Below are 27,087 nucleotides of genomic sequence, written 5' to 3' on the forward strand. Positions count from 1 at the left end.
GGTCACTTAAGTATCTTTTCTAATTTGTATCCCTTCGACCTTCTTTGTTGTCTAATTGCTCTGGCTAGGACTTTGAGTAGTGTATTGAATAGGTAGGGAGAGAGGGGAGAGAGTGGATAACATAGATGAAGAAACCAAGATATTCCATGACAAAACCAAATTTACACAATATTTTTTCCATAAATCCAGCCCTACAAAGGATAAGAGATGGAAAACTCCAACATAAGGAGGGAAACTACACCCTAGAAAAAGTAAGAAAGTAATCTTCTTTCAGCAAACCCAAAAGAAGATAGCCACACAAAAATTATTCCACCTCTAACAACAAAAATAACAGGAAGCAACAATCACTTTTCCTTAATATCTCTCAACATCAATGGACTCAATTCCCCCAATAAAAAGACATAGACTAACAGACTGGATCCATAAACATGACCCAGTATTTTGCTGCATACAACAAACACATCTCAGTGACAAAGACAGACAGTACCTCAGAGTAAAAGGCTGGAAAAAAATTTTCCAAGCAAATGGTCCTAAGAAACAAGCTGGAGTAGCCATTCTAATATTGAATAAAATCGACTTTCAAACAAAAGTTATCAAAAAAGATAAGAAAGGACACTTCATAATCATCAAAGGAAAAATCTACCAAGATGAACTCTCACTTCTGAACACCTATGCTCCAAATGCACCTACATTCATAAAAAGAAACTTTACTGGAGTTCGAAGCACACATTGCAACTCACACAATAATAGTGGAAGACTTCAACACCCTACTCTCATCAATGGACAGGTCATGAAAATAGAAACTAAAAAGAGACACAATGAAACTAACAGAAGTTATGAACCAAATGGATTTAACAGTTATCTATAGAACATTTAATCCTAAAACAAAAGAATATACCCTCTTCTCAGCACCTCATGGTACTTTCTCCAAAATTGACCATATAATCAGTTACAAAACAACCTCAACATATACAAGAATATTGAAATAATCCCATGCATCCTATCAGAGCACCAAGGACTAACAAAAACAACAAAAAGCCCACATACACATGGAAGTTAAACAATAGTCTACTCAATGAAAACAATGCTAAGAGGAAAACTCATAGCTCTGAGTGCCTCCAAAAAGAAACTGAAGAGAGCATACACTAGTACCTTGAAAGCACCAGAACAAAAAGAAGCAAATACACACAAAAGGAGTAGATGGAGGAAATAATCCAACCCTGGGTGGAAATCAAGTAGAAACAAAAAGAACTATACAAAGAATCAACAAAACCAGGAGCTGGTTTTTTGAGAAAATCAACAAGATAGATAAACCCTTAGCCAGACCTACCAGAGGGCATAGAGACAGTATTAAGGGAGACATAACAACAGAAACTGAGGAAATAAAAAACATCATTAGATCCTACTACAAAAAAGCCTATACTCAACAAAACTGGAAAATCTGGATGAAATGGACAATTTTCTAGACAGTTCTTTTTGATACCAGGTACCAAAGCTAAATCAGGATCAGATAAACCATCTAAACAGTCCCATAATCCCTAAAGAAATAGAAGCAGTCATTAAAAGTCTCCCAACCCCCTCCACCCCCAAAGAAAATAGCCCAGAACCAGATGGGTTTAGTGCAGAATTATATCAGACCTTCAAAGAAAACCTAATACCAATACTCTTCAAACTACTCCACAAACTTGAAACAGAGGGACCACTAGCTAATTCATTGTATGAAACCACAATTGAACTTATACTTAAAGTACACACACACACATACACACACACACACACACACACACAGAGAGAGAGAGAGAGAGAGAGAGAGAGAGAGAGACCCAACAAAAACAGAACTTTAGACCAATTCCCCTTATGAATATTGATGTAAATAAAATTCTTGCAAACTGAATTCGAGAACACATCAAAACAATCATCCATCATGATCAAGTAGGCTTCATCCCAGGGATACAAGAATGGCTCAATAGACAGAAATCCATCAACGTAATCCACTATATAAACAAACTCAAAGAAAGAAACCACATGATCATTTAATTAGATGCTGAGAAAGCACTTGACAAAATTCAGCACCCCTTCACGTTAAAAGTTTTGGAAAGATCAGGAATTCAAGGCCCATACCTAAACATACAGCAATATACAGCAAACCAGTAGCCAACATCAAACTAAATGAAGAGAAACTTGAAGCAATCCCACTAACATCAGCATCTAGAGAAGTTGCTTTTATTCTTTTCAGTCAACATAGGGGAAGCTTGAGGCCCCTGAGGGTTAGGCCTGTACTCAGCCACGAAGCTTACCAGCTAGAAAGTAGGGTAGACAGTGGTCTGGGCCACCTTCCTCATTCCCTGTTGGTTCATACCAGTCTCGCAGTGCAAACATACCTGTAATAGATTTCCTTGGTGGGAAAATCCTGCAGGGAGAGATGATGCCTCTATGGGCATGCACAGGAGGAGGCTAAGCATGCTTGGGTAAGGGACCTTCTCCTTCCCCTTCTCCTTTTCTCTCTTCAGTAGTTCCCTTTCCAGCTCCAAAGCCTGCTCTTGGGGGAGACCCCAACTTCTTGGAGAGGGCTCACATTCCTCTTCTTCGTTTTACCCCAAAAGTCCCAGCAGAGGATGGCTAGTAGGAAGGCCATTGAGCTCACCTGGTACGATTAGAATGAACCTCCCTGTCCCCAGATGTTCTTGACTGATAAGGCTTCATGACACCACTCCCAGGAGCTGGGATTCTCCAGGAGGCTAGACTGCAGGGGGCTGGTATTCTAGACTACAGGTTTGCATTAGACCAGAGGGAAGAAGGCTGAACTGTGGAATCGTGGGCCTCAACCAGTTTGGGGAGGTTTGGGGATCAATAGGAAGAAGTTAGAGCAGGGGTTCTCAACCTGTGGGTCAAAATGCTTTGGGGGTCAAACAACCCTTTCACAGGAGTCACATACCAAATAATCCGCATAGCAGATATTTACATTACGATTCATAATAGGACAAGTGATATAAAAAGGTACATGAAAGCTGTTGGGTGCACTCACATAACAAGTAGAGACCCTGCAACTCATACATTGGGAGAGGACTGCCATCACTGACATGATCTCATTCCTGATCTCATTCCTCGCTGGCTGGTCCTGGCCTCTCTTCTTCCCAAGATCAAAGGTCCCAAGATTGCTCACTTCCTTTTCTGTCTGCTCTAAGCGAGGGACATGCTCCCTTGCACATGTGTGCACCGACACACTTCAGCCCACTGGGACAGCAACTCAGGTGTGTAGACAACAGAAGCTAGTTACAGGGGAGGCTCCATCACATGGAAGATTCCAGAAAGTCCCTTGTGCAGACACTTAGTGAGAAAAGAGATGTGAGGCTGTCCCCGAGGTGACCCCGAGGAGAACAACTACCTTACCTCAGCCAACATCATTCACAGTGTGCTATGTGGGATTCAGGTTCCCTGCCATCAGCTTCAGAACACTTTCTTTCTTTAGGAGAGTATATGAAGAGAAAACAAGGTAGAATTAGGCTCTTTATAATTTCATCAGAAGGGACAATAGAGTTAGTGCCCTCCTGCCGGAGCATTCATAGCCAGAGGAACTTCTTGATTTCATTTTTTCAGAGCTTCGAAATGTTTTCACTACTAGATTGGATACTAAAGCCCTGTTAGGACAAATTCTATTACTGAGAAGTGTTCAGTTCTAATAGAGAAATTTCCGTGTCAGCAGTCAGCCTATGGAGTGGGATCTATTAAAGGGGTCAGAGGCAAACTCTGACCTGCGTTCTGCATTCTTTCCCCCTTCCTCCTGCCCCTGCCGACTCCAAAGTGACCTTCCATGGAAAGACGTGTGTGGGTGTGTGTGTGTGTGTGTGTGTGTGTGTGTGTGTGTGTGTGTGTATTGTATATGTGTGACTATGTGTGTATATGTGTGTGTATTGTATGTGTATGTGTATGTGTGTATGTGTGTATGTGTGTGTTTGTGTGTGTGTGTGTGTGTGTATGTGTAAATGCAGGTGGACAATGAGGACTCAGGAACAATGAGGGTTACAGCGAGGATGAATGGATGCTGAGCAGACAAGAAAGCAGGTTTGGTGCTTCAAAGTGCCAGCCCCTCATGTTAGCACCGGAGAGCCACACAGAGTCTGTACTGTAAGACAGTGTTCTTCCGGCTGCACATGTTATCCTCTTACCGGCCATTTGATTGATCCGGCAGGCAATGGCCTCCAGCTCTGAAAAGGAAAGAAAGAAAATCAGAACAGAGTAGAAAGCATCAGGGCACATCATGAGCAGAGTGAAGGGCGATAGATGACCTCTGCTTCACTGGCTAGGGAGACGGCTCAGGTGGTAAGATGCTCACTGTGCAAGCATGAGAACCAGGTTCAGATCCCCTGCTCCCACCTAAAAGTCATGCATGGTGGCAGGTGTCTAACTCCGGTGACGGAGTGGTAGAAAGCAGATCCCTAGAGTTTATTAGGTCTATAAACTCAGGCAGGCTGGCCATCAGCAAGCTCTAGGTTCCGTGACAGACCCAGGGACAAAAAAGGATGCTTGGGAAACACATTCGACCACTGACTTCTGGCGTGCGCGCACACACACACACACACACACACACACACACACACACACACACACAGAGAGAGAGAGAGAGAGAGAGAGAGAGAGAGAGAGAGAGAGAGAGAGAGAGAGAGACAGATGCGGGGGGGAGGAAAATCCTTTCAATTGTTCTGTATATGGAGGTCCCTATACCAGTCATGAAGAACAATGTTCTAGTGTTCGGGTTGCCCCAGCTCTGGGAATTTCTTGCTACATTGGCCTCCACTTTGACTTTAGGAACCTTGAGATTCAGTAAGGCAAGTTCACCCAACTTGTGAAATTCAGATCTGGGCCCAGGGCCTGGTTTCTAGGCCCGACTTCATTCCTTCAGCTGCCTTTGCCTTTCGGGGTGGGGGTGGGGTGGGGTGCGGTAGATATGCGGCTCCAGAGCCAAAGCTATCATCCGCTCTGGGCACTCAACCCCTGAGTCTCGGTGTACTCATCCATCAAATGGGCCTGTGCTCTCCCATTAGGGCTGCTGTAAAGACATTGAAACACAGACACGCTTGGCATCTCTGTCCTGTGCCTGAGGGACAATCACACCACCTGGCTGGGCTTGCTGTTCCACTGCAAAGATATGTAGGAAGCACTGGAACCAGATTGCTCTTGAAGAGGAAATGGAGCCTTTTCCCTCCATCCCCTAGAGGCTATCAGCCATGAGGTCCAGGGGCCTCCATAGTGTCCCACCAAGTAGCACAACCTGGACCACAGTCCAGAGGTACGCGTACGGACAGCCCACAAAGTGGGGCTTAAGTCTATACATCCCCCCATAGTTGCTATGGTGTGGGCCTAGGGGAGCCAGACTGCTCTCTTCTGGGTCACCAGAACTCCCCAGAGCCAACCAGGTCCCCCCTTCTTTTGGGAGGGAAGTGGTAACAGCCAGGAAGGGACAGTTAGCAAGTGGCAAGCACCCAGGCCTGCATCTCCCCCCCACCAGCCCATTCACCCTCACTCTTTGGTCTGCCCAGTGCCTTGAAGCTCTGAGCTGGAATAACCGGCCCCTCCCTTTCCAGAATAGATAATACAAAACAAAACAGGGTGTTAATGTTTGATTTCCTTCATTCGCTCTACAAATATTTGGTGCTTACTGTGCCCTGGCCATTACAGAACCATCACAAGGACACTGAGTCGTGATTTACCTGAGGTAGAAGCACAATGAGCCTCTGGGTGCTGGCTTCTGGTTTCACCAGCTATCCCACAAGTGTTTGTTGAATTTGCCTAGCAGGTGCAAGGAGGAGGAAGGGGAGACGGTATTTCTAGGCCTGCATGCCAGGCCCCTCTCAGGGCTCGGAGATGGATGAGTTATGTGTTCACTCTAGGAGAGCTGGGGCTCCAGAGAGCATTAGGGAGGATGGGCGTCACCAGCCGTGCTTCTGATTTCTGCAGGTGCTGAGGGATTAGTCACGGGGCCAGGTGGGCCCCTCCGTTTAACTCTGCCATTCTCTCATTCAGATGGCAGAGAGGACAAAACTAAGGCTTGAAAAGGCAGAAGGGAGCCACCTGCATCAGGCAAAGCTGAGGGTCTCAGTCCCCCTGAATGGGCCATCAGGCAAACCAACCCAGAGCTACAGCTTCTCAGCCTTCTCAACCAAGCCCACAGTTGGGTGAAAGGAGCTGTTTAGGGTTCTCTGGATGTCCAAGCCTCAGATCTTGAGGAGGAGTTTCTCGAATGTTCTTCCTCTTCAGATTAGCTGCTGCGGCTTGCAATTTGCTTCATGTTGGGCGCAGGACTAGAAGCCCTTGGCCACGTTGCCAGCCTCCATGGACAGAAATGCAGCAGGCTGCTTCTGACACTTGGGGGCCTCTCTGGGACTTTTGTTTTGGTTCCCATGGAGCAGGGTGGAACTTGGAAGGGAGAGTTGTTGGGGAAAACCAAAGCCTGTCCAGTAAGCTATCCAGCCTCCAACCTGTGGCAGCACACATGAGTGTCTATGTACGATACACAGGTGCCTCTTCCTGACCATTCCCACAACACTACAGGGTTGGAGGGGCCAGGGTAGAGCCAGCCGAGGCTGGAGATGATGCCAGACTCCTTTCCTCCCCCATACCTGTGCTGCCTTCCTCCCCTTTAAACACTTTAATGGAGGGCTATTTTGATCTAAGTTTAATTAATAAGAGGGATCAAAGGGTTAAAGGAAATTTGAGACTAACGAAAAGGGGGAACTGTGTCTGCTACTGTGTGACCCATCAGAAAAGTGTCACTGGACCAGCATGAGTTCTGGGCTTGGAGTCTTCTGAGATCAAGTCTCCTCTTCCTGCCGTCTCTGCCTTCAGGGTAAAGAGCTCTGTGTTTGCCATGGGGAGGGCCTTGGGGGAAACGCCGACACTCTCCCTTCCCTTCCACCACTGGAAGGTCCAAGGGTGCTAAAAAATAAAATCACTCATCGCAAACCATCCTGTCAGCTCTCCTCCTGACACAAGAATGTTCCTGAGGCAGCCCTGATGCATGGAGCATGTGGTTTTAAAGTATTCTAAAGCACAGTGCTCTGCATGGGTCACCCCAGTGCCCAGTGGTCCTCCTCTGTTACGTGATAACTGAAGGGCAGGAGGGCCAGTGACACAGGAGAATCTTGCTCCTGAAAGCTCACGCTCCAAGGGACAGTGTCACATAGATGAAAGAGTGGCTCCCAGAAGACTGACATGGGTGGAAGAGGATTTGGAAAGGGCTGAGGTGAATGAAGGGGCCTGGCAGGGCTGCAGAGAGTCTAGGCCCTAGGGAAGCAACGTTTGTTTCTGTTGGAGACTGCAGGAGGCCAAGCGGAGAGGCAAGGAGAACCTAGGAGGAAGGATGAGGCATTACCACAGTGTGGCCTGGAAGCCCAGTGGAGCTATGCAGGGGCTGAACTGCCCACAGCAGACCTTTCCTGACAGCCACTGGTCAACCCGGCTTTTAAAGAAAGGTGGTGAGGACCAGGCCTGGGGACCTGGACAGCTGGACGATCGACCGGGGTGGGTGCGGGCAAGCATGGCAGGGGAGGAAAAGGTCTTCCCCCTTTGGATTCAGGGCCTGTTGTAATTCTTGGGTCTTAAGAACAGACTGCCAAGATCCTGTCGGTACCTGCCCGGCCCCGTGCCAGTCCCAACCCTGTGCCTGCCCCAGCCCCGAGGACTCTTCTGTTTGCATTGTTTCATGCAGTCCACACCCAAGCAGGGGAGTAAAGATAGCCAGCCCTGCCCACCACCGCCTGCCCTCCCCACCCGGGTGACTCAGGCTGGGCGCCTGGTGGCAGCCGCTCTGCTCTCTGGCCTGCTCAACTGCCTGCATCTGCTCTCGATTTGCTGTCCATGTCTCTGTGACCTCAATGAGGCTGATTTCCCCTTCTCCGGATTTAAAGGAAATGGTACCTTCCTCGCCCTGTGGTATACAGATTATTATAGTGTCTGCCTGCCTCGGGGGTGCGAGAAGGAAAGTGGACTTGGACGAGGCCAGTTTAATTGCGATGTACAGCTGCCCGAGGTCCCCGTCCACTCTGGCCGGTCCTGAGCCAAACCAGTTTTCCATGGCCAGGCTGGGCCTGGTTTCCACACCGGTTCCTGTCAGGAAGTTCCTCCTCCCAGTGTGTGCTGTTAAATAGGATCCTTTTCATTCCTTTTCCTCTATAAACCTTCCTTTCAGGTCATTCTGAAGGGAGAGTGGGGATGTGGCAGAGGGTAGGGGGGTGGCAGTAGGCTCCGGTCCCAAAAGGGAAGTGGCTGGCAGGAGCCTGGCCTGGGTCAAATACCCAGGGCCCTAGTCCAAGGACAATGCCTGGAGCCACTTCCTCCTCTGCAGAGGGTGCCAGCTGACCCCCCGAAATCATCTAGTGCCACCTCCTCTCTCTTCCCCACAAGGAGGGGTTTTAGGGTAATGGGAAGAGCGGCCCATCCTAAAAATACCTCTACCACACACTCCCCACAAAGAATAAATTCTCCCTTCCCTCTTCAGTCTTATTTGCCTGTCCCAGGCCCCCACACTGATGGGCTCAGCTCTTTCCAGCTGTGCCCTTGGCTCCACCCCACAAGGATGGGGCAGGCTTCCTCCTCCTCTTCCCTCTGCTGCCTCTGATCCTGGACCAGCAACCTGACCCCACCCACCCTGACTAGCTACACTGTATATTCCCCACCCACCCCGACTAGCTACACTGTATATCCATTGTGGCTTGGATTGCTCACTGCTGCAAGCCTGGTAATGCCTGACACACAGGGCATGTGTTGAGTGACTGGAAAGGTGTGTCCCTTTCTGCCTCTGTGATATGACTTTGATGTCCCTTGAAGTTACCTGGGGTCCTCTCTCCACTACCTAGGAGCACCGACACCTTGGGTGAGTGACATCTGCCCCATGAGCCTCTGTTGCCTTGCCTGTGGAACAGCCTCAGGATTGCAGGACTCTCGGGCTTCATCTGAAGGCCACAGGCAGAGGGCCGGTGAGTGCCTGGGATATCTCTATCCTCCATTCCTGGTTCCTGTTGCAGATGCTGAAAATGATTCTCTCGGTCGTTTCTTAGACACTCAGATACAGGCATTTTTGTTGTTGTTGTTATTTCAAGAGAAAGGGTTTACTCAAACATATTACCAAGCCTGCAATAAAGCTATGGAAGAGCAGGAACATTTGTTGGCTTTATATAGTTCACACAAAACGTTAAATTTAAATTCGCATTGCAAACTTGAGATGAACTTGAAGCTGGGAGGGGGAGGGGCGGGGTCTCCCCTCCCTACCTCCCCCTTTTTGAAGTTTTCTTTCAGTTTTAGTTCCACATATGATTGCACAAATTTATGGGATACGCTGTCACGCACACTCTAGGGAATGATCCTATCAGATATTTAGAATGTCCGTCTTCAACATTTATCATTTTTATGGGGAAACACTGGGAACCATCTCTTTAGCTGTTTTGGCAAACAGAATAGCACCGTTAACTCTGGTCCTGCTGTGTAGCAGGGCCCTCTGTCTGACCTGTGCCCCTGGTGCAGGTTCCCCTACATCCTACTCATGCCAAGGGCCATGCATAGCTTTTCCCAGGACCCTGCTCTCCCTGTGCTGGGAGCCTTGCACCTTGCACTCTGGTAGGAGTACAGCTCGAAGTGACACGCGTGTGGCACTACCAACCGTAGATGGTACAGTAGATGGCTGACTTCCTGGTTCTTCCATTGACCACAGGCAGGGAGTCCTCGTGGCTTCTGACTGTATGTCTCATCTCCAAGCTGTCCTCAGTCTGGAGGAGACAGAGCAGGAAAGTGACCAGCCTTGGCACTGCTATAGGGAGAGCTCTAGAGCTGACGGTATCCTGCTGCTGTCGTGATGAGAACCAGTAGAGGAAAGAACAGAGTCAAGGACAGTGGCAGCCCCTGGCCCCAGCGCTAAGTGGTGAGGCAACAGGGAAGGGAAGGGCATTTGCTGATGGAGGCAGGAGAGAGTTGGGCAAGCCAGAGGAGTGCCACCCACAGAGACACCTGGAAAAGCCTACTGACAATGGAGCAGTGTGGGCACAGAGTTAGTCAGACAACAGAAGAGTATGGGCCCCATCTCTAACCTCTGTGGATATTCTAAACAAAACACCCGCATCTAAAGCTTCGAAGGTCTCGTCTACATGTCAGAGGAATGCGATGTTTGTCCTTCTGCATCCGGATTACCTCACTCACGATGGTTGCTTCAAGCTCCACTCGTTTATCTGCAAACTTCATAATTGCGTTTTTGTTAACGGCCGAGTAATATTCCCTAGTGTAAGTGTACTGCATTTCCATTCTCCACCCGTTGACGGACAGCTATGCTGCTTCCACTGTCTGGCTATCACGAATAGAGCAGCGATGAACGAGGGTGAGCAGGTGTCCCTGTAGGAGAATGTAGAGTCCTTCGCGTATATCCAAGCGGCAGAGCTGGCTCTGGTGATAGAGCTGTTCTCGCCTGTTTGAGGAACTGCCACCCTGACTTCCATAGTGGCTCTACTGCTTTGCACTCCCACCAGCAATGGAGGTTTCCCCTTTCCCTGCATCCTGCCTAGCACGTGCTGTCGTTTGTTTTATTGGCCATTCTGACTGGCGAACGGTGAGGTCTCGAAGTGGTCTTAATTTCTCTTTCCCTGATGGCCCAGGATGTTGAACATCTTGCGAAATGTTCCTCCGCCACTGTTTTGCCTCTTGAGAACTCTGTTTAATTCTGCATTTTACTTTTTAACCGGGTCATTTCTGTGTTCTGGGGATTCGTTTTTGTTTCGTAGCTCTTTATACATCCTAGATATTAACTCTCTGTCAGACGTATAGTCCGTGAAGGTCTTTGTCTGAGTGATGGTAGTTTCTGCTGTGCAGAAGCTGTTTAGCTTTGGGAGGTCCCATTTACTGTTGGGCTTTGTCGCCTGTGCCACTGGGATCCTGTTCAGCGAGTTCTCCCCTGTGCCTAGGAATTCAAACCTATCATCCGTAGGACTCAGAGTAGCCCGTCTTAGGTTGAGATGAATGATCCCTTTGGAGTTGAGTCCTGTACATGGTTGTGTTATCATTCTGACCCAGCTTGACCAGCAACATTTGTTGAAGATAAAAAATTTTTTCTGTGTGTATTTTTTTTTTTTTTGCTTCTTTGTAAAGAAAAGAAAGAAAACTCCTCTCTGTAGGTGTTTGAAGGTTATGTCTGGCCCTCCAGGTTTATTCCTTGGCTAAATCTAAATGGTAATCTCGTCTTTATAAAAAAAAAAAAAAAGCAAAAAACAAAAACACTCTACAGCAACATCTGTGTGCACTGAACCAAATACCTGGGTGCCAAGTTAATACAGAAAACTGACCACTACAGTCTTTGACATCCGAGTAGGAGGAGCAGCCCACTGATGGCCCGTAGCCAGTTCTGCCACTGTGAATGGGCATTCAAGGTAAAACCTAAGTCCTGCACACACAGAAGGAACCCATGACGTAGGAGGCCACTCTTTCCAAGTGCTGCATCTTGGCAGCGAACTGACCTGGGTTTTCGTTTGGTTTGTTTTTTTTTTTTAAGATTTATTTATTTATTTTATGTATGTGAGTACACTGTTGCCGTCTTCAGATGCACCAGAAGAGGACATTACATATGGTTGTGAGCCACCATGTGGTTGCTGGGAATTGAACTCAGGACATCTGGAAGAACAGTCAGTGCTCTTAATTGCTGAGCCATCTCTCTAACCCCTGACCTAGGTTTTAAACTGACTGTTAACTCTTAGTGGCCACCTTCCTGTCCCACACATGGCTGAAGGAGGACCCTTTCTCAGCCATGTGACACGCAGACACCAAGCTGTATCATTGCCTTTTTCTCCCTTAGGAACAAGGGGAGACTATGAATTGACTCTCTCTCTCTCTCTCTCTCTCTCTCTCTCTCTCTCTATCTCTATCTCTATCTCTATCTCTATCTCTCTGTCTCTCTCTATCTCTCTGTCTCTGTCTCTGTCTCTCTGTCTGTTTCTGTCTCTGTCTCTCTCTCTATCTGTGTGTGTGTGTCTCTCTCTGTCTCTGTCTCTGTCTCTCTCTCTCTCTCTCTCTCTCTCTCTCTCTCTCTCTGAGTGGAACGAAGAACTTGAGGCCTCACTGTTGTTGCCAACTCCCTGGATCAATATCTAGGTCCTGCTGGCATCTATAAATTTGTAGCTGCTTCATTTATGCCTTGGTTTGCACACTTAATGCCATGATCTACACATATCTCACACACTCCTCTCCTGCTCTGCATTAAAGATGATGTGTGAAGTCAGTTTTCTCTTTAAATCAAAGCCCAGTTATGATTATTGGTCTCGTTTGTAACACATTACCCCTAACATCCCCAAAGGCTGTCGACATCCCATCAGTAAGTGATATGCTATTGGCCAGAGACTGATCTAAAGAGACAGGATGAGATGGGCAATGGGAAGAGCTGGCCCTTAGAGGTAGGACCACAATGGTGGAGCATAGGTCCCAGGGATGCCCTGTGGGGGGACTTATAAATCCCCTAGAGGTATGTGGTATGGATGCCAATGGCTGGGCCCAGTCAGAAGATGGTACCCAGCTAGTAAGTAAAGAACCAATGTCACATGCTAGAGGCAAGAAGCCTCAAACCAGAAGAGAGCTATGGGTTCATGGACAGAGGGTATGGCTGACAGTGTCTTACCCAGAGATAACCCCAGGGAGAGGCCCTGTCCTACTCTCTCCCCATCTCTGATAACAAACATGCCCTTACACAGGGTAACTTTTCTAGGAGCCATGGAGGGAGACCATACTGTATAGCCGAGAAGGCTTCAGGATACCCGTGTGACCTTAGAAAGCTGCAAACTGCCAGGATGAGGTCAGGCTCACAGGTTTCTACCCCTCAAAGTGTCCATTTCTGAGCTTCCCAGGCAATGGCAGACACTGCCCCCACTTGGCAATCTTGTCAGCCGAGTTTTCCAGTCCCCTGCCCCCAGAACTCTTGGACTCCTGTGTGCCATGAAAAGGTCATTACCTGTGAGTTTTAGGACTGGAAAGTTTGCCAAGCACAGCTTCAAGCCAGTATTCTCCAAGCGGTGGGAGTCACCCCACTGTGGCAGGTGGGAGGAGAGGCAGAACGGAGCGACCGCACCAGGACCTGACAGTGCCCATCTGGAACTTCAGGGGTGGGGGTGGGGGGGTGGGGGCAGAACAATCAGAGTTCAAGGCCATCCTTCACTACAAGTTCAACCCCAGAGAGCTACATGGGGCCTTGTCTCATTAAAAAAAAAACAAAAACAAAACAAAACAAGCAAATAACAACCACGAAAATCTCAAACCACACAAAAGCCAGGCAGGAGACGAGAATATGCAGAGTTAAACAGAGCTATGTGGGCCCCTTGTGGAGGGCTTGCTTTGGGGCAGGGTATGTATTTCAGACAGGGATCTGAAATTCAGTTGTTCGTTCGGTTCACAGTAGCCAACGGAGGCTGGAATATGGCCGTGGATGTTCTAAAGATTCACAGCCCTGGTATCCATGTATGATGGCTGCCCAGGGGTGAGCTTGGGAGCTCACTGTGGGGAATGAGAGTAGGAGAAGCCTATCCCTCGATGGGAGGTTAAGTACGACTTCCTACCATTAAAGCTGTCACATTGAGACCCCTTCCAACCCGAAAGACATGACTAGTACTTGGGTAGGAGGGACCGTGTCAGGAGAATCTCACTGTGTCTGCACCTCTTGGTGCTAGCCTGGCCCCTGCCATTTTCCATAAAGTGGAAGTACTAGGTGTCAGGGGTCCACTCTGTCCTCCTACATTCCAGAGAGAGAGAGAGAGAGAGAGAGAGAGAGAGAGAGAGAGAGAGAGAGAGAGGGAGAGAGAGAGAGGGAGGGAGGGAGGGAGGGAGGGAGAGGGAGGGAGGGAGAGAGAGAGAGGGAGGGAGGGAGGGAGGGAGGGAGGGAGGGAGAGAGAGGGAGGGAGGGAGGGAGGGAGGGAGGGAGGAAGGGAGAGAGAGAGAGAGGGAGGGAGGGAGGGAGGGAGGGAGAGAGAGAGAGAGAGAGAGAGAGAGAGAGAGAGAGAGAGAGAGAGAGAGCGCGAGCACTGTCATGACTCTGGTCTAGCTTCTCTATCTGATCCTACATGTGGCTAATAACATGACTGTGATCTCCAAGAAGACAAGTTATTGATCTGATGAACTCTCACATTTGACTCTGGATCTACCCAGAAATCCTAGATTAACTCAAGTGCTAGGTGTCCTGTTGGAATCACTCTCGGTGGGAATTCCCAATGGCCAAAAGGCAGGCTGGGTCACCTCAAGTCAGGCTGCTAGAAGGTTTGGTTGGTTGAAGCTCAGAAAGACGCCCTCCAGTTACCTCATCCAGCACCACCTACGGATGGATAGAGCCAGCCCTGATTCTCCTTCCCAAGGGATTGGGCCACCTTCTCATCTTCCTGGCTACGTTGCTCAAATTTCCAAGATAATTACCCAACCTTGTGTTGACAAGGACTCGGAAAGACCTACTTAAGAGGACTGGATTGCCAGAGATCAATATCACAAGTGTCACCGTCCTTATTAAGGAGCACTTAAAATCGTGCCACATGCACGAATGACCAGGGACAATCTCAGAGGTACACAAGAGTCCCTCAGGATTGCTGTGAAGGTCCTCACCCTTCACTGCATAAGCTCCAGAAGGCCAAAATGATAATACTGAGTAACCCCACAGCCACAGAGAACACCTAGGGACCCATCTAGTCCAGGCCTCAGCACCCATATATCATCCATGTTGGTCATCCGCATTGTTGCTCTGGCTTTCTCTCCTTGTCCCCACCTCTGCTCACCCCCCCATACTTTCCTTTCGTTCACCTCCTCTTTCTCACTCCCCCCATTTCAGTCATTCTGTCTTCCTACCTCCTACCTTCTTTGTCCTCTTGGAGGCAGGCAGGGGACTGTCCCCTCACAGCTAAGGTGGAAAGGTGCCAGAGTTGAGCAATACAGGTGACAGGAATTCTTTGGCATCCAATGGAGCAGGCAATAATCCAAGGGTGTGGGCTTCAAAAGCCCCAATGTGTTTCACGGGGCGGGGCGGGGGGAGCATGTCATCTTTAAAGGCCAAGAAGGTGGGCGGTGTGGACAAGAAGATAGAAACCATCTTGGGTGACCGACTGTCACAGCTTGTCCCGAATGGAGATTTGTGGAACGGGAAACGTTCAAAATGCAAGCCAGGAGAGTCCTGGGGATGTGGAGGCTTGATCTTACCTCTGGGTTTGACAAGCAAGAAGGGGAGGGGGTTACTTAGGGGTGAAGGAGGTGTTTTTAGAGCTCTTTCTGAGGCACTGGAAAGCAGAGACCCCAATTTCTTCCGCCTCTTGTTGCCTGGGCACACAACAGGGAGCTGAGCAGGATGGACAGCAAGGCCCTGGGGTAAGCAGTATGGTTTCCAGGCCAGCAGGAGCATTCTGGCGGCAATGGAGTACTTTCTACTTTAACCAGGCAAATGTCTCTTGTCATTCTCCGAGCCTCCACATCTTCAACCCTGAAAGGTCCCATCCAGTCCTGATACAGCCAGGTCACCCTCTGATGTTTTCAGTCACCCTCCTCAGTCCTCGCCACCACTGCTGCCTTCAGTGGAAGTCCTGGAACGGCTCAGGCCCTGATCTGCTTCAGTGACAGACTCTTGCAACCTCACCCCATAGAATTTGCCTGAGGACTGAGATAAACATGAAAGAATCGGATCACTACCTGGCACATAGTAGGTCCTCAAAAGACTATCCTTCTGTGCCTTCCCACGGCATCCAGCCCCTTCCGAGGTGTCCCGTCACATCTCAGAGGGCGATAATGCTGATGTTTCCATCTCTGCGGCTGTAGTTAACGCAGGGTCAGCCACTGTTCTGAAATATTAAGTAGAAACATCCAGGAATGAATAATTCAAACATATTCAATAACCTTTATTACAACATATTGTTATAATTATTCTCCTGTACTGTTATTGCTTGACTAACTTCAAAGCTGAACTCTAGTACAGGTCCATGCATATAGGAGAAGCTGACTGTGGGCGTGCCTCCCACTGTCCTGGCATTCTAGGTAGGTCTGGGCCCCTGTCCCCCGGGATAAAGGAAAGAGTGTGCTGAGGAACCAAGTGGAATGTTCCACAGTGGCTGCCTTGGAATTATCACCAAGTCGAAGCATTGTTGGGCCAGCCCCAAAAGCTCCTAACTAATCCTTTCTCTACTGATTTACAAAGTGTTTAATGGGGAGAATTAGAATTTTGGCGGTTTCTGTTTTTTCCCCCTGCAGATTTATAGTCCATGTTTAATACATGATCTGGTTTAGCATGGCAAGCATCTGGTTTGCCACGGGTTTAGCACGTTACTCCCTTTGCCTCAGGTAAGCAGATAGATGCTGTGCGTTGATGTCTGTTGCCTTCTTGGAATGGCAAAACCTTCGCCGTCCTACTTCATTCCTCATCCTCCCAAGCCCATCCCTCTTCACTATGGCAGAGATGAGCTTGACTACTTCAGGGAGGACAACCCGAAGTGCTCAGCGACTCAGCTCAGAGACACTGGTAGCTATAAGGAGAAGCCACAGGCCCTGTCCTATACTGGAGCAGCCTGTGCCCCGTCTTGACGCAGACACAGAGAAAACACTTTTTTTTTTCACACTCTTCTCCTGTATGCCCCATGCTTTTGATAGAAGGGCGCTGAAGGATAGACACCTAGTTCAGGGGGGCTTTCTGGAGGAGGTGAAACATGAGCACGTCTTATTGAGTGAGCAAGGGTTAGGCGTAGGTGGTGGCAGCGGCTGTATTTTAACTGACAGGACAGAATGAGCAATGTTAAAGTGGTAGACAATGGCTTGCTGGCAATCAGTAAAACCAGTAGGAGGCGAGCAAACAGGTGGGCAGGTTGATGCCCTGGGAGCCAGGCGCTAAGGAGAGAGGGACAACTAATGTTTAAGACGCCACCTGGCAACAATGGGTAGCTAATTGGGCAAAAAGAACATGCTTGGTTGAAGTGAGAACGGATGATCCCAGCCATGCGCATGCGTGAGGACACACCCGGGCCACCACCACCCCCCAGCCGTGCGCGTGCGCAGTGCACTCCCTCTGCCCTTGCTCTGAAGGACTGGAGTATGTTTGCGTAGTCCTGACACCCTCCCTCTCCCCGCTGTCTTCCCCACTGGCTAAGACTCCCCAGCAAAAGCTAAAAATTCATCTCATCCAACCCAAATCAGAGGGCGGATAAGCCGGTGCTTTATTGCCCTGGGACAAAATGGTCTTGTGGGAGAGGATGGGCTCCATACTAATTGCATCCTTGGGCACCTCCACCCACCCGGCCGGAGCTGGCCCTGAGCTGTTCAGAAGGCTTCGAACAACACAGCGCTCCTCCCTTCTCCCATGTTCAACAGCCTGGAAATATCTCCCACAGGCTTACGAACCAGAGACCAGGCAGGAGCGGTCACATCCTCTTGTGTTTTGTCTTCAGGTAGAAGGCCTGTGTAGGAGGTGTGTCTAGGGATGGGCCAGGTGGCTCAGGAGGTGTTGGGCCAGGGCCCTTCCAGAAGCTGCCGCAGCCCTACGCCCAACGCTTTTTTTTTTTTTTTTTATTCTTAAGTTCCTAAATTGTTGTGTGGGGTTAAGCATACCATCTATTTAGAACTGACCATCAGGAGAAGTTGAAAGGGGGCTAGTCACTCTGGTTTTAAAGGAAATATTTTTGGAAAGGGTGTGGAGTGGGTAAATAAATCATGGAAAGCACTGGTTATAATAGCAGCCCTCTCCAGGTCCTCCTCTCCTTCCTCCCGGCATGCAAGGCTATTTGGAACTTCTCACGTGAGCAGGCTTGGGCATGACAGCGAGTTTTGTGTCTTAGGTGTGAGTGTGTAGGTATCCTACATGTAAACAAACACAGCACACTGTTCACATACTGCTCTGGTCCATCTTCTGTTGCTGTAATAAAATACCTGAGTCTGGGTTCTTTACAGAGAAGAGGTTATTTTTAGTTCACAGTCCTGGAGCTTCAAGAACCTAGTGCTAGCATTTGGTCAGCTCTGGTCAGTCCCTCTGATTATATCACATTATGGCACCCTAGTAGGGCACAGTCATGATGAGACAGGAAGTCAGAGAGACATATGAGACAGGCACATTTTCTTAGTTTTGGAAAAACCCACTTTCATAAGAATGAGCTAGGGTCCCTCAAGATCTACATTAACTCCTTCAGAGAACTGTACCCCAGGTCACCTCACTTCAAGCCCTCATGCTCAGGTTACACCAATGCAGTGTCACCACACTGGAGATCAAGGTTGCAGCTTGGGGACATTTAGCAGCCTCAGTCATGCCATAGCAATGCCCAGAGGGCACGGGACACGCAAGCCCGTGTGCTGGCACGGGCAGGTTCTCTCGAGAACTCGATTGCCTTCTTTCCACACACAGTAAGCTAGAAGGTCAGTGAGAATGTCCCCCAGCTCCCCCTAAGCATGATGGGACATAGAATGTACACAAAGCACAGAAGTCTTTACTGTATTCTCAGAGAGGCAAGATTAAACACACGAAAACATAGGTGGGATATTAAACGGGCAAGGAAGGAAACGGACATCTTGGCTCCCCAGAGGTGAGTTAACTAGTGTATGCTGTTAGCTATTCCAGTGTAACAAAATCGCCCCTAAGCTTTAGCCGCCTAAAACAACAGAAAGTGTTTATAGTGAGGAGTTCAGGAGCAGCTCAGTTATGGAGTTCTGGCTTAGGACTCTGACAAGGCTGCAATCTAGAGACCGAGGCTTCAGTCATCTACAGTCATCTGTTGGGACAGAAAGACAAGCCGTCTTGAGAGCCCAGTCCTTTGTATAGCTGTAGTGTTGATGTTTATGGATAGTAGAAAGCCTCAGTTCTTCTCTCTCTTGTTATACAGTCACTGGGCCTGGAACAGGCTCTCCTCCACACAGAGTTCCAAGAGGGAAAAGCAGTCTAATAGATGTGGCCGTTCTTGTATGAGCTAGCCATGGAAGTTCCCCTCCTTTACCTTTCCAGGGACACACAGCCCGTTCCAGATACATTGCGGGAGGAGCCCACACACAACAGGAATATCTGGAGGTAAAAGTAACCAGGCACCAGAAAGGCTAGGTACCCTAACACAGAGTCACCTGGGTTAGAGACGACAAGAGTCGGGGAAGAAGGGGGGCTGACTGACTCACACTGAACCTTGCCAAGACGGGAAAGACAAGAGGGGGAGTGAGGGGTTGGAGTCTCAGCGGTTCAGAGTATGTGTTGCTCTCGCAGAGGACAGAAGTTCAGTTCCCAGCACCCCTATGGTGACTCACAGCTATCAGTAACTCCAGCTTCTGGGGATCTGACGCCCTCTTCTGGCCTCTGTGGGCAGTGCATGCATATGGTGCTAATACATACATGGGGGCAAACATTTATATGCATAACAACGTAGATCTTTTTTTTTTTTTAAGATAGGTGAGGAGCTAAAAGAAGTAAGTGAATCTAAGAAACAGGCATGCAGGGGCAAAGTGGACACGATGTGTTTGGGGGGCAGTTCGGAGGCCTACTTTAAAGAAAGACAGAGATAGCATCGAGACTAGGTTCCGAACAAACTGAGACAATGGAATGCCTTCAGGAGACTCCTGGGAAGCAGTAGAGAGGGGACACTATCCAGGACAGCCAGTTCAACCTTAGAGCTCAGTAGCTGCTCTATGAAGCAGATCGTGAATGTGCGGTCATAAGCCACAGTGTGTGTGTGTGTGTGTGTGTGTGTGTGTGTGTGTGAGAGAGAGAGAGAGAGAGAGAGAGAGAGAGAGAGAGAGAGAGAGAGATGCCACAGGGAGGTCACTGGAAGGCACTGAGGCCATCATCGCTGCAACATTCTCAGAGCCAAGCCCTCCAGGGATCCTGAAGATCATACGATGTTAAAATTGCCTCATGGCTCCTCTGTCACCGTGTCCTTTATAGCTATGTAATAAATGCACAAGCAAAAACTGCCCTCCCGTGCCTGGAATCCTGTGCTGGGGGGGGGACCAAGATCTGCATGGCCAGCCTATCCAGCCACAAGGCTGTTGCTTGGGTAATAGGCAGCTTCTGGGCTAATATTCTGCTAGGTTGTGTCCAACGGGATGCGCTGATGGCTACAGCCGGGTCTCACCACAGATATCTCCTCAGGTACCTGCAGATATCCAGGTCATTCATTGCAGTTAGCAAACAGGAAGACAGACAAACAAAACCAAGTAAGCAAGACGAATGAACCCACAATGATCAAATGCTGCAGAAGTAAAACCAAACCAAACCTCTAAAGATGACGTACCAGCTTGTGAAAGGAGAATCTAAATTCCTCAACAACTTTAATACTAATGGCTTTAAAACCCAAATATATATATATATATATATATATATATATATATATATATATATATATATAGCCATGGATGTGCATTTTGTTCCCTTACTGGCACCCCTCTAACCCCACTCAAACACCACAAGCAGTCAGAAGAAGCCATCTCTTCACAAGTCAGTACCTACAAATGAGCGTCTTTATCTTGCTGAACATGGGAGTGAGCTGTGGGCTGAGCACTATGCTTTGTAGTTGGTAAAAATATCCAAGTGTGTGTGTGTCTGTGTGTGTGTGCATGTGTGTCTGTATTTGTCTCTGTGTGTTTGTGTGTGTCAATGTGTGTCTGTGTATGTGTGTTTGTATGTGTGTGTGTGTCTGTGTCTGTATTTGTGTGTGTTTGTGTGTGTCAATGTATGTCTGTGTATGTGTGTTTGTATGTGTGTGTCTGTATTTGTCTGTATGTGTTTGTGTGTGTCTGTATTTGTGTGTGTGTGCATGCATGTCTGTGTATGTCTCTGTGTATGTGTGTGTGTGCATGTCTGTGTGTCTCTGTGTCTGTATTTGTGTGTGTGCGTGTCTTTGTATGTCTCTGTGTATGTATGTGTGTGTGCATGTCTGTGTATGTCTCTGTGTCTGTATTTGTGTGTGTGTGTGTCTGTGTGTATGTGCATGTCTGTGTGTCTATGTCTATATTTGTCTCGTGTGTGTGCCCGAGTCTGTCCGTCTGTTCATGTGTCTGTGTGCATCACAGGTGTACAGGTACCCGAAAAGGTCAGAAGAGGCCATCCGATCCTCGGAGCTTGAATTACAGGCAGTTGTAAGGCCAGACATACTGCTGGGAACAGAATACTAGGTCCTCTGCGTGTGCTCAAAGCACTGGGCTGTCTGTCTCTGTGGCCCCAAGCGTTTCCTTTTGCTCCCTGAGACTGAGTGATGCCGAGGATCCCCCCACATTTGAAGGGTATCTGTTTTCGTATACTTCATGTTAAATCCATGTTAAAGCACAATTTGAAGTTCTGCCTTTGCAGCATGCTTTATTCTTACACATATGGATATATGTTGATACGTGCTTTTCTGGTGTTCTGTTGTTCCTGTTCTTTTCTACCTGGTGGCTCCTCTGGGACAGTCTGGTATACCTTTTCCTACCAAACATCTGTTTCAAAAAACTTCTTGGCTTCCTTAAATGCGTTAGAAAGTTCATTAAAAAAGCATCCAGACTTCAGCAGAAGTCCTTACTGATGTCCTTGTTAGGATCATATTGCACTCGAGAAATGGTTTAGGGTGATTTGGCTATCCGAGATTAGGATGTCTTTCCATTCACTAAGCAAATCTTTTCAAAGTGCTCCAGTTGCATTTGGAACTTTCTATGGCCCCTACATATTTCTTTTGACCTGGGGATTGTTTCTGGTTCTGGTACCAAGTGAGGAGTTGTCTAATGCATGTGTGTGCCTACCTACGCTCAGCATAGGAGAGGACCCAGTCACATCTGCGAGTATTGGTTGGCCAGCTCTGTTCTAACTCTGTAATCTCTTCTTCTTCTTCTTCTTCTTCTTCTTCTTCTTCTTCTTCTTCTTCTTCTTCTTCTTCTTCTTCTTCTTCTTCTTCTTCTTCTTCTTCTTCTTCTTCTTCAACATTTCTGATTTTTGGAGACATCACGGGGAAGCCGCTGCCCCGGTGAGAGGAAACTCTGCACTGACTCTAATTCATGGGTTGGATCTGGCTGGTCTCCTCGAGAAGGGTGGATTGGGGAAAATTCCATGCCTGGAGAATATTTTCGCCGTGATTTATGACTGTTTGAGGATCGAAATTCTCAGAGAGAATGGGTTGGCAGTGGCGGGGAATGGGGTGGGAATGTATGTGTTCCTCCATGATAGTAGCTTTCTAGAGTCCAGGCCTTGTTGCTGGACCTCTGCAGCTACAGGCAAATATTAGCAGAGAGAAGACCGCATCGGGCATTCAGCTGAGCACTGAACTTGCTGCCATGCATCTCCCTGACCGTGACCGAAGGAACCCACTGAGATGATTCCTCTCTGTGACTCATCACTGATTCCAGGCTGTGCCTACCTGGCTTTCTTATTGCCTCCTATTGGTCTGTAATATTTTGCTCTGGGTCAGCTTCCCCTGCTGAATGAACAAGGGTTGGATATTTTATAGAGCACCCACATCTTAGCGGTCCCCCAGATCAGTCCCTGGGTAGTGATAATGGAACGGGCCAGTGACAGGAGTTGCTTGAGACAGTAGAGTGTCCAGCTCCCAATCTTACTGCTCTCTCTTTAGAAAGGGTTCCTAGCACCAAATAGCCCTCAGTGGGCAAGGTAGAAATTACAGGCCGGGAGAGCCTGGGCCTGAGTATAAATAGGAAAAGGAAATACTTGGACTTCTCAGGGCAATAAAAGTTCTATATAATAATATTACACGTAACTGTGCAATTAAGCCTGGAAATTGCAAGCTTCCAGTATGTTCTTTCCCAGCCAAATACTAGGCGGCTCTCGCGGTAGAGGACATTTGCTTAGAAGAAAAATGCAAGTTTGGAGGCAAATCTGAGGTTTCACTTCCTTTGGAAAACGCAGGCCGCGTTAGATCTCCTGACCCTCCAGCCTTGCCGCTCCAGCTGCCCTTCTCTCAAAATGGAGACGACAATAGCAAGGAGACCGAAGTGTTTTTCAAGAGCTGGGGCGTAACCGAGACACTGCACACCTGTGGCAGGCTGGGCCCATGATTCTGGTCTCCTTCCTCCCACAGCTGTTGCCACCGACAGGGCCCTCCCTCACCAGATCCTGCATGAGGTCTGGGGCAAGGGAAGGGCAGGAAAGGTTGTGAGTAATGGGAGCAGCTGCCCGGGCGGGCACGGAGGCTCTCCTCAGGGTTTGGCTGCCCTTCCCTCCTCCAGCCTGCCTGTTGCCCATCCCTTCCCCAAATGCAGTACAGTGCCAGCCTCATCCCTCCTATTCCTGAACCTCGTGTGGCCTCTTAAACAGAGCCCCTTGTTTGGAGGGTCCCCTCATCCCCTGCCTCCCTTTCAAACCCTGACTCCGGCTATCGTAGCATGATATTATATGAAGTCTTCCGTCCTGGCCTGTATGTTCCTAAGCTCATCCGCCTTCTGCTTCTGAGCCTAACACTCACTGTTCCTGTCCGCATGTGCGCATGTGCAGCGCTTGCTCTGCCTTGCCTAACACTCGATGGTCCTCTCTGCATGTGCGCATGCGCAATGCTAGCTCTGCCGCTGTGCCTAACACTGTTCCTGTCCATATATGCGCATGTGCAATGCGAGCTTTGCCTCTGTGCCTCACCTTGAGCCTGCTTTCCTCCCTTCCAGAATGTTCTGTTCCCCTGTCCCAAGCCCTGGCTTCCTGAAGGCTTCATGCCTTTGATGCGGTTCCCTGGTGGAGCCCCTACCAGCTAAAGCACCAGCATGGAGAGGCATCCTGGCCGCACAAGAAATGCTGAGCCGCACTGCTTGTCAAGACCCAGCTTGTCCTCACTGCCCCGTTTGAATAAAGATAGCCATGGTAACAAGAAACATCTCACTACCACCATCGCCCCGACATCCAACGTTGAGCTAGTCATGACTTGGGAATGAAAGGACCCGTCACGTAAACAAAATGGCGGGTTATCTGGAGGGCGCCACAGAACCACCAGACCTCACAACCTCCTAGACTAGAAGAGAAAACACTGGAGCTCCGAAAGAGACTTGTCTGGTCCAGGGTCACAGCATTAATCTATCGCAGAGCAGATCTATTTAACTATGGTCCCTTCTCAAGAGGGATTGGACCTCTTTCCACTGAGTGCACACCTGGACCTTCAGCCTCACCCCCTCATGCTCTCTGACTTTCTCAGCTCTGGCTGTGACACCCTTGTGAAGTCCCTTGTCCTCCACACTGGAAACCTGAAGCATGGGATGGAGATGGCACAAAGGAGTGGTGGCTCCTAGGACCAGTCATCGGGACAGCTGCATGTGCCCTCCAGAACAGACAGTGAAGTGCCCTGGGATTGGTCGGTGTCACACCACCAGGATGACTTGGAACTGTCTATAGATGCCGGTGGTGTATTTCATCATCTAGATTTTCTGTGACGTGATACGGTTTTAAAAGCCTCCCAAGGAGTTCTCTGGCTCCAGCAATGGCCTGTAATAAACGGAAGTAATGAGTTCTTTATTCGAATGAAAAGAAAAAGAGGTGTAACTTTTCTTCAAAGAGAAGAGTCATCCTCTCCACCCTCCCCTGCCTGTACTCGCTAAGAGTTGAAGAAATAACAAAAGGGGCACACTTGATCCGAGGAGGCAAGACAAGTATGGAGTAGATGGGGAGGCAGAACAGTGGGTGATGATGGTGGGGAGTGAACTGACAGAAGGTACAGCTCGATACAGTGGGCAGAGTCCAGGGCAGAGGCTTGTGATCTCCGGCGTTCGGTGAGTGCCATGAGTGAGACCTTCTGTGCGTCTGTCTCCTCAGTCACTGTCACCTCTGTCTCTATCTCTGCCTCCATTTCTCTTTTTGAGGCAGGATTGCTCGCTGGCTTGAACTCACAGTGCAAACTGGCCTGGAACTGGAGATCCTTTTGCCTCTACCTCCCAAGTGCAAGGATTGCAGGGACGTACACATCTCATCATGTACTCTAGCCAAATCCTCTATCTAAGAGGCCCTAGGAAAATCCACAGGAAGTAGGGCCGTGAGGCAATTCTCTTGTGTGAGTCTCAACAATCCTTCACTTTGGGGTCAGCGGAACGTGAAGTGAGAACTAGGTGCCTATCACAGGAGGGAAACCAAAGGCCTTCATGTGAAACCTGCCTGTGGTTGGAAGGAGAACCCAGAAGTACCTGATTCCTGCATCTCACCTCCCCTGTAGCTCTGGCATGGCAAGGGAGAAAGGGAGGTTGCACAGTATGCAGTGGGGAGGGCTTCTAAAGAAATGTGATGACTCTGAAGCCCAGGGGCTGCACAGACCCAGCTGAGCTGTGGGCCGTGGGCTCTAGGCATGTCCTGGCAAGGTGGCAGAGCAGGTATGGCTGGCTTCAGCCGGCGTAGGCACTCTGCCCAGGGTGCTTGCAACAGGTGGGGCACAGAAGAGAAGCTGAAGTAGCTCTGCCCAGCCTCCCAGCCTACATGTCTGGCCCCAGCCTCTGGGGCATCCGAGGCTTAGGGGCATCCTGGGGCTAAGGGGTGTAGCCATTCTGCTTGAGGAATCTTCCAAAGCCAGGGTGAGGCACACCCAGAACAAATGGCCTGAGCCATGACTCCTCAGCCTCCAGCCCACCACTGACTTCAGTGCCTGAAAACTATGTAGGGCAGAGCCACTGTCCAATTCCTGGGTCTACAGAGGAAACCTCCACTCCACCTGCCCCTGCATAGCACTCATGTGCCCTCACAGCCACTAATCCCACCAGGTGGCTGCCATGCTCCAGGGCTGGGCATGGAGGAGCTAGGAACCGGGGACAGGGTGTGGTGGAGGAAACCTGCTGGCTGGGCCATCAGCCCAGGAGATTGACAGAGGGACAACATCATGCTTAGGTTTGCTGAGCTGAGCATCACTCTGGGAGACACTTGCGTTGCCCAGCATGGTAACAGAACTGTCCCCCAGGTCACACTACCACGGCAGCCACGGCAGATCAGGAAACAGTGGCACTCTACTGTTTTCTAGCTGTGTGACTCTCAAATCCCATCGAATGAGGTTCACAGTAAAAATGGAAAATGTGACCAGAATGCTTTTAAAAACAAATGCCTCATGAGTGGCAGGCAAGGCTGTGTTCAAATGTCTGGGGTCCCAAAGGCAGAGTGCTGTGGTTGTCCCGCCCCTATTACTGATATCTCTTTGTTTCTCTCGGCCAATCTCCTTATAGTCAATTTATTAGTTACTTTTAATATAGTGTTTTTGTTCTTTGAGAATTGCATACATGCACAACAATACATTTTTATCCTACGTCCTCCATCCCTTCTCCTAAGTCTTCTTGGATCACTTTCTAGCTCCCGCTTCCTTTTTTTTTTTTTTTTTGTTTTGTTTTGTTTTGTTTTCTGGAGCTGGGGACCGAACCCAGGGCCTTGCGCTTCCCAGGCAAGCGCTCTACCACTGAGCTAAATCCCCAACCCCTCCCGCTTCCTTTTTAAAAATAACCTACCAAGTCTAATTTATCGCAGGGCTCTGAGCCTCCTATCCTTCACTGTTGCTCACCTACATAAACTTGTGGGTGTGGGGCGATCCACTAGAGCACGGTCAACCTACCAGGAGCCACCCTTAAAGAAAACCGACTCTCTTCCGCTGCCCAAGCCATTTCCTCCCATAGCTCCTCGACGAGGGGTGGGGAGCTCTTGAATCCTACCCCACACCATGCTGAGCTGATCTCTGCGTGTAGCATCTACCCAGTCACGGCTGATGGTGTCCTTAGAGTGACACAGACATAGAAAAGACAGAGTCTGCCCTACACCAAGTCATCTTAGGAACAAGACCTCAGTGTACCTGCTGCCCTAGGACAGCTTGTCCCCTTATACCATCTACACATTCAATTCCCCATTTCCAAGACTAGGGGATCAGAGGTGAGTAAAATCTGCCCAGAAAGTGTCCTCTGTTAGCCAGGTGGTCCTGTACAAGTCAAGGGCAGTGCAGACTAACAGAAGTTGGACAGGCTTAGGCATTAACGCACCGCACTTCTAGGTCTCTTGGATACTAAGTTGCCACATGCTCCTGGGCACAGGCTCCCCTGTGTACCTTACTTTCCTGATCTGTAAAATGGACATGCTCTTCCAAACCCTGCCTGCCTTATTGGATTAGGGGGTCCCTGAGTCAAGAAATAGGTTAAGAGGCCTGGTGCATGCCAGGGATGGCATAGGAGATCAGA

General features: G+C 48.9%; 1 protein-coding gene across 4 annotated transcripts in view; it reads left to right on the plus strand.

Moving 5' to 3' along the window:
* Zbtb7c (zinc finger and BTB domain containing 7C) overlaps positions 1-27,087 on the plus strand; it is a 323,617-nt gene that overhangs the window by 281,693 nt on the left and 14,837 nt on the right. The window contains exon 2 of one of the 4 annotated variants that reach the window (XM_087593463.1): positions 8,853-8,972. The gene's annotated coding sequence lies outside the window, so the exon portion shown is untranslated. 4 annotated transcript variants of the gene reach the window in all.

The sequence above is a fragment of the Rattus norvegicus genome, chromosome 18 (genome assembly GCF_021556685.1).
Source record: "Rattus norvegicus strain SHRSP/BbbUtx chromosome 18, alternate assembly SHRSP_T2T, whole genome shotgun sequence".
In the NCBI taxonomy this organism is placed as follows: domain Eukaryota; kingdom Metazoa; phylum Chordata; class Mammalia; order Rodentia; family Muridae; genus Rattus; species Rattus norvegicus.